The sequence below is a fragment of the Pongo abelii genome, chromosome 10 (genome assembly GCF_028885655.2).
Source record: "Pongo abelii isolate AG06213 chromosome 10, NHGRI_mPonAbe1-v2.0_pri, whole genome shotgun sequence".
Classification (NCBI taxonomy): domain Eukaryota; kingdom Metazoa; phylum Chordata; class Mammalia; order Primates; family Hominidae; genus Pongo; species Pongo abelii.
In genome coordinates, this window is record NC_071995.2 from 89,671,788 (window position 1) to 89,684,364 (window position 12,577).

The window sequence follows — 12,577 nt, forward strand, 5'->3', positions numbered from 1 at the left end:
TAAAACAGGCATGGCACATGGTAAACCTAAATAAATAGTTGTTGATTATTAGCCCTGTAGAGGTCAAGATTCTTCAAACCCCGAGGCATGTACATTCAATTTTTCCATGTTACATCCGTTTAAGCAGCTAAAAGAATCTGTCTTTGCTGGCAAAAGCCTGTTAGCTTGGCATTGGTTCAAGTCCAAGATCTGCTCAAGCTGAATATCCCTTCAGAATGGTAATTTTTGACATCTCAGTCCATCCAGTGCCATGCCAGGTTCCAGAGTTGAGATTTCACCATCCCAACTGGCTCTGCTCAAAGTTTCACAAATGATCCCCCAGGCACCCACAAATTAAATTGCAAAACCCTACTTGTCTGTACTTCCTGTTGCCTCTGCGCTTTTATTTCCATACCTCAAGGCTTTTGCCAGAGGCAGGATTTCCCCATAACTGGGTAATCCTCAAAATGCAGTCAGTTGATTAACAACTTCATAACCTTTTTCAAGTATTCTAAATGATAAAATCTGCAAAATCATATCATTATAAAGTAGTTATATTTTACGTGATACATTAAAATACATATGTAATAATTATGAAACTATTTATCTATGTATCATCTAAATTCATGTTGCCTACTACCAATTGTATAGATTTTACTTTTTTGAAAAATATTTAGCATCCTTTAACCTGATGCTCTTAAAACCAAATTCCAAGACATTGTATTTAACTTAACATTGGTAACAATTAATTCCTAAAAGACATCAGGCGTATAGATATTTGGAAGGTTTCTATCTGAAGACCTCTTTAGTTTGTTGGGATCTATCAGACACATAGTCTTAGTTCACCAGCCTTGTGAGGTCATTCAAACCTCTGTCTTTAATGTCACAAAAGATCCCCAATAACAGTGACATAGTTTGGATATTTGTTTCCACCCAAATTTCATGTTAAAATGTAATCCCTGATCCTGGAGGGGGGGCTTGGTAGGAGCTGTTTGGTTTATGGAGGTGGATCCCTCGTGTCTTGGTTCTGTCTTTGCCATGGTGAATGAGTTCTCTTGAGATCTGGTCATTTAAAAGCATGTGACATCTCTCCCGCCACTCCCACCTCTCACTCTTGCTCCTATTCCAGCCATGCAAAGTGCTTGCTACCTCTTCACCTCCTGCCATGATTGTATGATTGTAAGCTTCCTGAGGCCTCCCCAGGAGCCAAGAAGATTCCAGCACCATGCTTCGTGGAAAGCCTGCAGAACTGTAAGCCAATTAAACCTCTCTTTATAAATTACCCAGTCTCAGGTATTTCTTTGAGGCAATGCAAGAACAGCCTAATACAAAAAGCCATCTAAAGGTTATACTAATCTTATGTCTTATGTGTTACTTCTACTACATATGGACCCCAAACATTCAAACTTCTCAAAATGGTATAGAAGTTTATCAAAAAACTAAAAATAGAACTACCATACAATCCAGCAATCCCACTTATGGGTATATATCCAAAGGAATTGAAATCAGTGTGTCAAAGAAATTTCTGTATTCTCATGTTCATTACAACACAATACGTATGGAAGATACAGAATCAACCCAATTTTTCATCAACAGATAAATAAAGAAAATGGTATATATACACAAAGGAGTACTATTGAGCCTTAAAAAAGAGGAAAATCTTGTCATCTGTGACAACAAGCATGAACCTGGAGGACATTATGGTAAGTGAAATGCTCCAGACACAGAAAGACAAATACTGTATAGTCTTATCTGTATGTGGAATAAAAAACATTGAATTCATAGAAGTAGAAAGTACAACTGTGGTTATCAGAGGCTGGGGGTACAAGTTGTGGGGAGGAGGCAATGGAGGGATGTTGGTCAAATGGCACAAAATTTCAATTGAGGACTACACTTTTAAGCTATATTGCACAGCAGTGTAACTATAGTCAATAATGTATTATATTTTTCAAAATAGCTAAGAGAGTAAATTTCTAGTGTCTCCCCACAAAAGTGAGGTGATAGATATGTTAATTCACTTAATTCAATCATTCACATTTTATTCATAGTGAAAACATCACATATTACCACAAAATGTATAGAATTATAAACTATAAATTAAAATAATATTAATAAAAATAAAACAAAACTTCTAGTGCCCTCCCACCATCCCACTTCCCTCTGCATAGCCTGGTCCATCCAGGTTGCAAAATGACAAAGTTTGTGTACAAAGAGGAGCATCCCTTAGAAGAGTACTGCTCTGAGGGTGAGAAGATCCAAAGGAAATATTCAGAACTAGCAGGAGGTAGTGGAAAAGCCTCCCAAAGCTCAGATGGGAGATCTGGACAAAAAGAAATACATGATGCTTTCTCATCTCACAGTTGGTCAGTTCTACCTTTTGATCTGGAAGTGAACTCATCTCAAATTGGAACTCATCTTATATTCAATATACTATCAAATTACATTGTATTGATAGTATATGGAAAAATAGACTTGGCTAACAAACTTATACATGGGTGTTTATATATTTTTCATAGGATATAAATGCCAAATTGGCTATATTGTAGCATTTTGTTATAAAGTATAATGAATTGTAATATATTGTAGGGGTTATCAAACATGCTACCCTTTGAGGGTTGAGGGAAAATGTGGCTGATTCTTACCCAAACTTCTTACCACTAAGAAAAGGTCTATAAAAATATAACAGTTCTGAACAGTCGTTTCATAGTATACATATGAAGAAAGCATATATGAATTTCTCACATTTACAAACATCTCTAAAGGAAGGGATACAATATAAAATAGAATATATAAACAAAAATCTATAAAATTACATTTATCATGTCAATTTATTTTTATTTGGCTCTTAGTCAAATTAAAGAAGAAAAATTTTTCTAGTTTCCTAAAGCAAAATTAAGGCTATTGAATTTAGATATTTCTCATTAAGCAATTAATGCTACAAATGTCCTTCTTAGCACTTTCACTGCATTCCACAGATTTTTATATGTCGTCTTTTCATTTATGTTTAAATACTTCCAATATTTATTAAATTTTCTCTTTAGATATCTTCTCTGACTCAAATGTTACTCAGAAGTGTGTTATCTAATTTCAAATATTTGGAAATTTGCCAACTATCTTTCTGTTTCATTTCTATTTTAATCCCATTGGGTTTGAGAAAATACTTCGCATGTCATCTAATCTTTTAAACATGTTAAAGCATATTTTATGTTCCAGAATGTGGTCAATCTTGATTAATGTTCCATGTGAGCTTGAGAAGAATGTATACTGTGCTATTGTTGATTGGAGTATTCTATAAATGTCAATTAGCCCAAGTTGATTGACGGTGATGTTCACCTTAAATATATTCTGATTTTCTGCTTGATGATCTATCAGTTATTAAGAGAGAGGTGTTGAAAGTTTCTGCTATAATAGCATATTTGTCTATTTCTCCTTTCAATTTTGTCAGCTTTTGCCTCATGTTTTTTGACACTGTTTTGGGGTATATACACATTTAGAAAAAATTAAAATGGACTTTATCATTATGTAATGCCCTCGTTTATCCATGATAATTTTCCTTGTTCTGAAGTATGCTTTGTTAGAAATTAGTTCAGCTACCTTAGCTTTCTTTTGATTATTGTTAGCATTGATATATCTTCATTCATGCCTACACTTTGAACTGATCTATTTATTTTTAAAGCTGGTTTATATTACACAACAAAAAGTTAGGTTTTGCCTTTTTACCCACTCTGACAATCTGTATTTTAAGTGGTGTTTTGATCATTCATATTGAGAATTATTATTAATATAGTTGGGTTAAGATCTAACATGTTTGTAACCTTGTCTTTTTGTTGCCTTTTTTCTTTTTCTTCCTTTCCCACTTTCTCTGGTTTTAAGTGAGCATCTTATATAATTCCATTTAATCTCCTGTCTTAGAATATATATATATATATATATACACACATATATATGTATATAAATTAATGATTTCCTTAGAGATTCCAATATACATTTTTAACTAATCTAATTTTCATTCAATAACACTATGACACTTCACTTGTAGTACAGGTTCCTTATAACAGACTATTCCCAAATCCTTCTTCCTCTCTCTATGATATTCATTTCATTCATTGCACTTACCCATATGCTATAATCACACAATAACTTGTGCCTATTATTATTTTTAAGGAATGGTTAATTTTAGATCAAATGAAAATAAGAAAAATAAAATATTTTTATCTTTTTTTTATCTCTGAGGCTCTTCTTTTGTGTATGTAATCAAAGCTTGTGACTCATATAATATTATTTCTGCCCAAAGAAAAATTTGAACAGTTTTTGCGTGCAGGCATGTTGACCATGGGTTCTTTAAATCTTTCTTTGTCTGAGAAAGTCTTTATCTCTCATTCACTTTGAAGAATAATTATGCTGGATATAGAATTATTGTCTGAGCTTTTTTTTTTTCTTTCAACACTTTAAATATTTATCCCACTACATTCTTCCTTGCCTACTCAATTAGTCCATCCTCATGGTGCTAATAAAGACATACCTGAGACTGGCTAATTTATAAAGGAAAGAGGTTTAGTGGACTCACAGTTCTACATGGCTAGGGAAGCCTCAAAATCGTGGTGGAAGATAAAGGAAAAGCAAAGGAACATCTTACATGGCAGTCAAAAGAGCTTGTGCAGGGGAACTCCCACTTATAAAACCATCAGATCTCATGATGCTTATTTACTAACATGGGAACATTACAGGGGAAACTGCCCCCCTGATTCAACTATCTCCACCTGGCACTGACACATGGGGATGATTACAATTCAAGGTGAGATTTGGGTGGGGACACAGCCAAACCATATCGCCTGCTTTGGGACAAGAATTCCACTGTACTCTTGTTCCTCTGTAGGTAGGATGCAGCATTTTCCTCTGAAATGTTTTAAGATATTTTTTCTTCTCTGTCTTTTATAGGGGGAAGTAGGGGTTCAAAGTTGAATATGATTTGCCTAGATTTGTTTTTGGTTTTGTTTTGGTATCTATCCTGTCTAGTGTTCTCTGAGCTTCCTGAATTTATGATTTGGTGTCTATCATTAATTTTAGAAGGTTCTCAGGTATTATCACTTCAAATATTTCTTTCTTCTTCTGGTACTCCAATTATGTGTATGTTACACCTTTAAAATTGTCCACATTTTAAAACTTACTAATTTTTTTCTCCTCAATTCTTTTTTCTCATTGAATTGCAGGTTAGGAATTTTCTGTAGACCCATTTTCAAGCTCAATGATTCTTTCCCCAGATGTATCTAGTCTACTAATGAGCCTCTCACAGATATTCATTTCCATTACAGTGTTTGCAATTTCTAACATTTCTTTTGGATCCTTTTTCAAGGTTTCCATCTCTCTGTTTACATTACCTAACTGTTCTTGCATGTTGTCTATGTTTTCCAGTAGAGCTTGTAACATTATCATAGTTTTTAAAAAATTCCCTGTCTGATAATTCCAACATATGTGTCATGTCTGAGTTTGGTTCTGATGCTTACTTGCCTCTTTAGACTTTTTTTTTTTTTTTGCTTCTGCCTTGTCATTTTTTATTAAAAACTAAGCGTTTTTTATTGATGGATAGGAATGAAGGTAAATAGGTTTTTAGTGTGAGGACATATGTAAATTTTCTTAGGTATTGAACTGTATCAATATTTGATTTGGCTTTAAGTGACAACGTTTTAAATTCCCCTACTGTCCTTGTTTTGTCTCCGTGCTTGGCCTTGACTTCGCTTAAATACTACTCCTCAGAGAGGGTATGTGCCTCACAGAGCTTACAGCTGTAATCCACTGTTGAGCCTAATAAGAAATGGGGGAGATAAATCATTCTCTTCTACAATTAATTCTTAGTTTTACTGGCCTTCTCAAGTATGTTTCTCCTGGTGTAGCTTCCTACCTCCTTGATAAAACAGGAAGGCTAAAGGAGCTGGAGTGGCAGGAAACCACTACCCTCAGCTAGGATACAACCCTGGTAATGTCTTCTCCGCTGGATAGTAGTTCTCTGTTACAGAGAACACTCCAGACTTATTATACAATGACCATCCTCTGCCCATTCCAGAGCCATGAGGGACACTTACTTACATCTTCAACTTGAGAACTTGGTAAAGTTTCTAAAGGAAAAGCCCATGAAAGTGTAGTCTACCCCTAAGACTACAGAACCCAGGAGTTTCTCACTTTCATGTTAGTCCATATTCAGCTTCCAGCAACCAATCAAAATTACCATTGAAGTGTTTATACCCAGGTAGGACTCCAGTGACTTTTGCTCCAGTTAAGCAGATCTCAGCTGTGACTCTCTGAATTCACCTATCTATCTATATTTTATGTGGCATTTTGCCCTGAAACCTAAGTTTTCTGCTGGAGCCAAGAAAGATTATTGGTATTTCAGTTTGTTTAGATTTTTTAAATTATAAGGATGGAAGTGACTTCCAAGTTCTTTACATGCTGTTGCTGAAACCATAAGTGCCATTTATTTTAAATTGGTGAACTTTGTCTTTCTTTTTAGCTTCCAAAATTCTACTGCTATAGTCTGTTTCCTCTTTTCATTGTTCCTAGATAGATCAATAGATAGATCATATAGATACAGATACAGATGATATAGATGTAGTGGTAAGAACATGTAACATGAGATCTACTCTCAACAAATTTTTATGTGTACAGTACAGAATTGTTAACTACAGGCACAACATTGTAAGCAGATCTCTAGGAATTAATCACCCAGCATAACTGAAACTTATATCTCTTGTATAGCAACTTGCCATTTCTGCCTCCAACTGTATCCAGAAAACCACAATTCTACTTTCTATTTCAAAGAATTTGATTACTTTAGGCACCTCATATGAATGGAATCAAGCAGTATTTGTCTCCTCTGTCTGACCTGTTTCACATAGCATAATGTTCTCAAGGTTTGCCTATGTTGTTGGATATGGCAGGATTCCCTTCTTTTTTAAAGCTGAAAAATATTTCATTGCATGTGTATACCACATTTTCTTTACCCACTCATCTGTCAATGAGCATTTAGGTTATTTTCACATTCTGTTATTTTAAATAATACTGAAATGAACATAGGAGTGCAAATACAGTACACAAAGTTTCCAATTTCCTCACATGCTTGCCAAAATCTGTTACTTATTTATTTATTTTTTTTGGCAACAACCACCCTAACAGGTGTGAAGTATTAGGTTGGTGGAAAAGTTATTGCAGTTTTGCCATTAACAGTAATAACATAACCACAATTTCTTTTGCATGAACCTAATAATATTGTGGTATTGATATAGATTTTCTTGATGATTAATAATGTTGAGCATCTTTACATGTATCCATTGGCCATTTGTATATTTTCTTTGGGAAATGTCTATTCAAGTCCTTTGCTCATTTTTAAATCGGGTTATTTGTTTTCTTACTATTGAGTTGGAAGAGTTCCTTATATATTTTTAATATTAACATGCTATCAGATATGTAGTTTGCAAATTTTTTTTTTGACTTTTAGGTTGTTCTTTCACTCAATTAATTATCTCCTTAGCTGTGCAGAAGCTTTTTAGTTTTATGTTATACCACTTGTTCATATTTGCTTTTGTTGCCTGTGCTTTTTTGTCATATCCCAGAATCATTGTTAAGACATATCATGAAGCTTTTCCCTATGTTTTCTTCAAGACAAGAGTTTCAGGTCTTACATTTAAGTCTTTAAACAATTTTGAGTTGATTTTTGTATACTGTATAAGATAGTGGGCCTGATTTCATTCTTTTGAATGTGGATACCTTGTTTATCCAAGGCCAATTGTTGAAGATAATATTTTTCCCCATTCTGTATTCTTGGCACCTTTGTCGAAGATCAATTTAACTTATTTATATGGATTTATTTCTGTACTCTCTATTATGTTTCATTGGTTTGTATGTCTGTCTTTATGCCAGTATCATACTATTTTTATTACTGTGGCTTTGTAATGTATTTTGAAATCAGGAAGTGTGATGCCTTCAACCTTGTTCTTTTTCAATGGCCTGAGGATTCTTCATGTAATATTTGTCTATTATCTCTTCTTTATTCCCATTGGCACTCCCTTGATTGAAGCTCTCTGTCACTATGTCTCGAATAAACTATTGTTATAATCTTCCTCCAATGTTATCTTCCCCGAATCCATCATCCATAAAGCTACCAGAGTGACATGTGTGACTTAATAATGTCTTTATAGACCAAGCGTGGTGCCTCATGCCTGTAATCCCAGCACTTTGGGAGGCCAAGGAGGGTGTATCATTTCAGGTCAGAAGTTTGAGACCAGCCTGACCAACATGGTGAAATCCCGTCTCTACTAAAAATACAAAAATTAGCCGGATGTGGTGTGGTGGCACACACCTGTAATCTCAGCTACTCAGGAGGCTAAGGGAGGAGAATCACTTGAACCTGGGAAGTGGAGGTTGCAGTGAGCTGTGATTGAGCCACTGTTCTCCAGCCTGCCTGGGTGACAGAGCAAGACTCTGTCAAAAAAAAAAAAAAAAAAAAAAAAAAAAAAAATGTTCTTAAGATATTTGTTGCTTAAAATTCATGAAACACTGCACAAAGATTATAAATAGGGGCTAAACTTTGGATATAACCTTTGGCTCAATGATTTTAATTTATCTGATTTCCTGAGCAACTGGAAGATCTCACAATGACCCAATAGTTATATATTTATTTGCCTAAAAATGTTCCTACTCTTAAAAAAATCTTAATTCAGATTTACTCATTTTTTATTACTCATCTGATCTCTGTAAGCATTAAAATTTGAGATTCCCATTCTATATGATTCGGTGCTATTCAATAGAACTTTCTCCAATAATGGAAGTGATTGATATTTTACTGCCCCAAATGTGGTCACTTGCCACATGTTGCTATGGAGCGCCTAAAATGTGAGTAAGGTGACTGCAAAATTAAGTGTTTTATTATATTTAATTTTAATTAATTAACATTTAAATTTGAGTGGCTACATGTGGCTAGTGGTTCTTATTGGACAATACTGAAACAAACCACACTACTTGGAATATGAGATTAATGTTAGAGTTTGCTTAGGTCTTTGGTCTTATTTCTTACTATGTTCTTCCATATCCTACATAATTCACTGGTCATAGTGAAATACCTGAAATGTCCCAAATGCATCACAGTTTCATACTTCCTCCTAGCTCATGTTTTTCTCGTCCATCAATTAATGAAATTCACTTAGTTTTTAATACTCATTTAAAAATAACTTCTCTATAAAGACTTAGTTGATATTTGTCATTGTCTTGATCTTTATAAGTAGCTGTTACTCCTTTTTGTCATTTACACCATCAGGTACTTAACACAGAATTGTCTCGAATCAACTATGACATTCCATTGTGTTTGTTTTTTCATATGTCTCTCTCTTATTAAAGGAGAGTGCACTTAATACACTTCTCAAGAATAAAGATAATGCACTATTACCTTTGTTACCTAGCACAGTGGGTACTCTATATATACTAAATAAGTATATGTGGAATAAACCAACACATAGACAGTTAGGACTCTGACGCAAATCAATTTGAAAACTGGTTACATGATCTTACTAATATCTATTCTAAAAAAAAAAAAAAAAACTCCATTAAAGAGCCATATTATCAGAGTCTCTAAAAGTTTGATAGAGAACAGCATCTCTTTCATTTTATAGGATATATAAAAATAAAATTTGAAATTAGTTGTGTTGATGCAGAGGTATGATCATAGTTTCCTTTAAATTCCACCAGTGTATCTCTACGACTATATATATGAGAGATTATTTGGAGATCATAGTAAAAGTTGAGATTTGGGAAACTGTGAATCTCAAATTCAGTGTTAAATGTTCCTACTACACCTTGCCTCCATGGTAGACCTTGATTATCATACATGGAAACATAGAAGAAAAGGAATATATTCATCTTTGCACATGTACAATTTTTACTTTTTGAAACTTTTATAGGTTTTAGTGAGAGAATATAAGAATAGACGGGTTCAGGTATTTCATAATACTGTTTTGAACAATTGTCATTGTAATCTAAGATTTCCAAAATTTCTTATCATTTGATTGCCTTTTTACCCCTCATTGTTTTTTGTATGTAATTATTGATAAAAACCTGGTTGTTCACTAAAAGAAATTCATTTTCCCATAATGTTGCATGGAATGTAGAGCTATGAATCATAAAGACACATAATTTATGTATTTGGAAGAATGCATTACTGCATGTTTTCACTTGTATTAAATTATACCCCGAAGATAACTGTAAATATTTTTCAAGCTGCTTTTTTCTGGTTGACATGAAAACACAAAATTCCTTGATTTATAGTGTGGATGAAGATTAGCATTCAGAAGTAATTTTTATTCTTAAGAAAAAAAATAGCTTGCAGAAAGTAACTCATTTGTTTTAAGAGAATTTCCATCTATGAACATAAGAAATTGCAATAGCCATAAAACAGCTCTGCCAGACACTTAATTAAGTCTACTGTTTTGGAAATTAATTTCTTTAGGGCCTAATTATTATCACATTCATGCATTTAAAGCAAAATCTATTGACAGATCCATATTCTACATGGTATGGTTAACATTATCAATGAGGGTAATATTCATTAATCACTCAAGATTATTAAATCTGATTTTGTATCTGTTTCCTTACTCTCTTTTAACCACTGCAAATATGTGTACATTGGTTTTACAAGGCTAATGAGGGACAGCTTCTCTGATAAAGCAGAAATTCTTTGGGTACATTCTTTATTGGAGGGGGCAGGACTTGGGCATTTGTTATTGTTATAACAGATGCCTAAAATATTGGGTATTGAATTTGGGAATAAATGATGGTAGCCGAGAAAACAGATTTTTTAAAAGCCTCAAAAATGGAAGGGATAATAATACAGGAAGCTAGAAAAATGGCAAACTATGCTACCCACTTATAATAAAAATTTACTGCTATAAATTGGAAGATAGTAAATGGACCCAATGAACTTACACATTTGGGAAGATGACTTCCAGGCAAAATGTTGAAGCAAAAACTAATGGCTTTATGCAGCTTATGATTAGTTACTACAAGAAAGATGGTCTTTTGTGTTAATCAGACCTGAATACGAATCATAGTTTCACTGCTTCACAGCTGAGGCACTATGAGCAAGTTTTCCTCTCTGAGACTTGGTTTGTAAAATTATGCTTAAAATAAAGAAAATAATAATCCTCATCCCAGAGAATTATTGTTGGGCTTTCACATTTAGATAGATGTGCCTAGCACCTGAAATATCATAATTCATTAATAGTCCCAAATGCCACAGTATGTTAAATGAATGAATATACTTAATATGATTGCATGCAGCCTTTACAGTGAAATAGAATAGAAGAATCTATTAAGCCCCACCAAAACCTCCACAAACTACAATGTACTGTCCATGAGGGCAGAAACATGTTCTGCTTTGTTTATTGCTCTATCCCAGGCTCAAAATGATGTACATAATAGACACTCAATACACATATAAACACTGGGTAAGTGAATCAGAGAAAATTTTAATTTCTAGAATTAGAGAAAAAGGGACTGGTCGGACCATCTTTTTGCTTGAAGATGGCTCATGTAATTGCATTTGCCTACGTTGAGTTAATTGCAGAGACTGTGGCCACCTGAAAGAGACATGTTTTCTAAAAGAGTCACTACTACTCACCTCCAACACTCTGGCACTGTTTTAAAATAACAAACAAAAAAAATCTGAATTTTTATAGACAATTTACCAACTTAAAATATTTGCTGCACATTGGGCACATGTACCATAAAACCTAAAGTATAATAATAAGAATAATAATAATAATAATTACAATAAAAGAAAAAAAAAATTCTTGGGGTACACTTGAAAGTCTAAACAAAACATAACACTGGGAACACATGCCACATAGTCCATCAGTTTGCAATGTCTGGACTTTGCCTTTGACTTTATATTACAATCATTTTTATATTCTCAGCATGGCGTATATACTATTACAAGTGTGCATATTTTGTGTCTTAGAGTTTGCACTTGAAAAATGAGAAAGCAACAACTCCTTCCTACAATTGTTAGGAAGATCTGGTGAAATAGTGACTTCAGAGGGAAAGGTTTTCGTAAATGATAAAGTGCTCCACAGGAGTCATTGATTATTGGTGTTCTTCCATAGCACTTTTAGTAGGCCCTTATGGTTCACCAAGGCTACTAACACTTATCTCTAAGTAATTACTGTGGTGTTTTTGTACTTTCTCATTTATATAATACTTTACATTTATTGCCTTTCCATGAGCCAGAGGCTTACCAGCATATAACAACTTCTGTTTGCATGACAAAAGAACAAAGCAAGTACTTCTCAAAAGTCCTTTTAAGAAGTGAAAGCAAATAAAGCACTTATTGGGGGTTTACTTAGCAAAGCTTCTAGTTGCATTTGGACAGTTTAGGTGCTGGCTCAGGGTGTCTATGCATGGGTGAGAGTGACGGCTGAAATCCTACCTTTGATCTGCCTTCATCTGCCCATGGGGTATCTTTTTTTTCTCTAATTCACCTGCCTAAAATGAACTCCTTTTGATTTCCCACCGAAGCTCCCTTCACAAGGCCTTGTGCCAGTACTGAAAGTGATACTAC